Source organism: Notolepis coatsorum (genome assembly GCF_963971535.1).
Source record: "Notolepis coatsorum genome assembly, chromosome: 5".
NCBI lineage: Eukaryota > Metazoa > Chordata > Actinopteri > Aulopiformes > Paralepididae > Notolepis > Notolepis coatsorum.
This window is the reverse complement of record NC_140169.1, coordinates 85,194,158-85,197,558: the sequence shown is the minus strand read 5'-3', so window position 1 is coordinate 85,197,558 and position 3,401 is coordinate 85,194,158.

Sequence of the window (3,401 nt, the reverse complement as noted above, 5' to 3'; positions counted from 1 at the left end):
ACCAAAGTGTTAACTATGTTCTATTTTTATCTTGTTTTTATTCTGTATTTAATTTTTTTTTTTTTTTTTTTTACTAATTATTTAATTTTAAATTTCTTTTTAACCCTGTAGCACTTTGGGATCCCAGCGAACAAAAAGTGCAATACAAATTCAATTTATTATTATTATTATTAGTAGTGTACTGTATGTTATTGTATAGTAGTGTACTGTATGATATTGTGTAGTAATGTACTGTATGGTATTATAGTATATAATATATATAGTATATCTCTTGCAGAAAGGTGCAACAAACACTGGTATTTATTTATTTTTAAAGCCCTTATTGGTAAACAACCTGTTTATATCTCCTCACTGTTAGATTGGAATATTGGAACTTATTCAACTCGATTGAATCAAGTTCAAGTTCAAGTTCTTTAATAGTTGTCATACAGAAGTACAGAATACTTTCATACAAAATGCTTCTTACTGTTACGCTCCAGAGACTGTGCTAGACAAGATAGTATCAAATAACATAATAACATAATAGAGCATGAATTTAGAAGAAGAAAATGAGGTCACAGTGTTCGGTATAGACATATGTACAATGTTCTGAGTTACCATATAATATACAATACACAATACTATGCAGTGTACTAATGTACAGTACTATCTAGTGCAAAGCAGAAATGGGATGAGGTACAATTTTAGGTACAATTTACAGTAAGGTGTACGAGTTGTAGTGCAATCCTTCATCCATAAATATAAAGTGTGGGGAGTGGGTGCTACAGTGTGTTTGTTTAAAGTGGGTGTGTGCTATAAGTGTGTGGAGTGGGTGCTACAGTGTGTTTGTTTAAAGTGAGTGTGTGCGTGTGGATGTGTGTGCTATGTGCGTTTGGTGGTTGTTGTTGTGTAGTGTTCATTCATTGTTCGTTTAGCAGCCTGATGGCCTGGGGATAGAAGCTTCTTCTGAGTCTTTCTGTGCTCGCCTTGAGACTCCTGTATCGCTTGCCTGACCGCAGCAGTTCAAAGAGGCAGTTGTTCGGGTGACTGGAGTCTTTAATGATTCTCTTAGCCTTGCCCTTGCAACGCTTGTAGTAAATGTTCTGGAGGGTGGGGAGCCCCCCTCCAATTGTGCGTTCGGCTGAACGTGTCACTCTTTGTAGTCTGCTTTGGTCTTGTGCAGTGCTATTCCCAAACCAGGAGGTGATGTTGCCGGTCAAGATGCTCTCTATTGTACATGAGTAGAAGTTCTTAAGGATCTTCTGGCTGACTTGGAACTTCCTTAGGCGCCTGAGGAAGTAGAGGCGTTGTCGTGCCTTCTTCACAACACTGTTAATGTGTGTGGTCCATGTCAAGTCCTCGGATATGTAGGCTCCGAGGTACTTAAAGCTGTTGACTCTCTCAACCGGTGCCCCGTCGATGCTGAGGGGGCTGTAGTCCTTGACCCCCGACCTCCTGAAGTCCACAATCATCTCCTTTGTTTTGCTGACGTTCAGGGAGAGGCTGTTTTCCTGGCACCATCCCGCCAGGACCTTGACCTCTTCCAGGTAGGCCCTCTCGTCGTTGGCAGAGATCAGGCCCACCACCACTGTGTCGTCAGCAAATTTGACGATTGTATTGCTACTCCGCTGAGCCACACAGTCGTGTGTGTACAGGGAGTAGAGGAGGGGACTCAGAACACAGCCCTGGGGGGCCCCTATGTTGAGGGTGATGGATGAGGAGGTGCAGTTGCCTGCTCTCACCACCTGGGGTCTGCCAGTCAGGAAGTCCAAGACCCACTGGCAGAGGTCATAGCCCAAGCCCAGGTCCCTGAGCTTGGCTATGAGTAGGGATGTCCCGATCGCCTTTTTTTGCTTCCGATCCGATCCCGAGCATGTGATTTTAAATATCTATCGATCCGATCGTTTCCGATCCGATCTTTCACATTAGTAATCAATTTTGACGCATTTGTCAGAAACTGGTGGAGCGAGACAAGCCCATCTGTTGCCTATATCCGGGGCGCGAGCGCGGAGGCGTTTGTTATTACATTCACCCTGAGAAATGTGCTTCTGCTTCATATGAGAAATATTAAAAGTTTCAATATATGTTTGCACATTAGTATACATTCAGTGTTCGACTTACGTAATGGTCCATTCTGGTCTGAAACGCCGACGAATCCGACGATCATCCTCAGTCACGTAACGTTATCCTCCAAAAGTTAGTCTGAAAACTTCGCCTCCAGCCGGCTGTCCTCCTTGCAAACATTGCAACTGGCTTGACTTTCTATTTTTAAATGCTTAGTTCCAAACCTCTGACATTAAGTCTAGCTGCTCAAGTCAGTGGATATTAACCGTGTTTCGGGAGCGACGTGTTGTTGTTGTTGTGGTCGAGCCGCGTGTAGCGTGTAGCGTCTAAATTAAAGGGGTGTTTGTTGCAACGGTGAAAATTAAAGGGGAATGTGTTTGTTGTGGAAAATTATTCTGCTCTGTGTGACAATAAATACATTAATGATGATATATTATATGTAATTTAAAACCAAAACTAAGGCCTCCGTATGAGTTTAAGACGTGGACATGGTCATGTTTGTTGAATAAAAATTTTCTTTTTTTGACTGCCGATTTTTATTATTATTTTTTCCCGATCCCCGATACTCTGAAAAGCACGTGATCGACGCCGATTCCGATCACGTGATCGGATCGGGACATCCCTAGCTATGAGTATGGATGGTTCTTAGGGTTCCTCAAATTTGTTCTGAGCTAGGGAAGTCAGCCTTTTCCTTTGATGCCTCTAACTCATGGAATGTCCTTCAACTCACACTGAAATTGGAGGTTCTCCCTTCCTTTGGAATGTTTAAACGTATGATTTCAGTAACTGTTTTAGTTGATCTTTTTAAATTATTTTGATTTTATTTATTTTTATTTTTTAAATTTATTTGAATATTGTTTTTATTATGTACTGTACAATCGTCGTTTCTGTAAATGAGGGAAACCTCAGATGCTTACGATTTTAAATAAAGGTTTAAATGAAATAGTGTATTGTATTGTAGTGTACTGTATGTTATTGTGAGTGATGAGAGAGGGTAGGGGAAAACACAAGAATAAAACTGTACTGTATGGTATTATAGTATTTAGTAGTGTACTATGGTACTGTAGTGTACTGTATGGTATTATAGTATTTAGTAGTGTACTATGGTACTGTAGTGTACTGTATGGTATTATAGTATTTAGTAGTGTACTATGGTACTGTAGTGTACTGTATGGTATTCTAGTGTTTAGTAGCGTACTGTATGGTATTATAGTATATAGTAGCGTACTGTAGTATTGTAGTGTACTGTATGGTATTATAGTGTTTAGTAGTGTACTGTATAGTATTGTAGTGTTTAGTAGTGTACTGTATTATAGTGTTTAGTAGTGTACTGTATTGTAGTGTTTAGTAGTGTACTG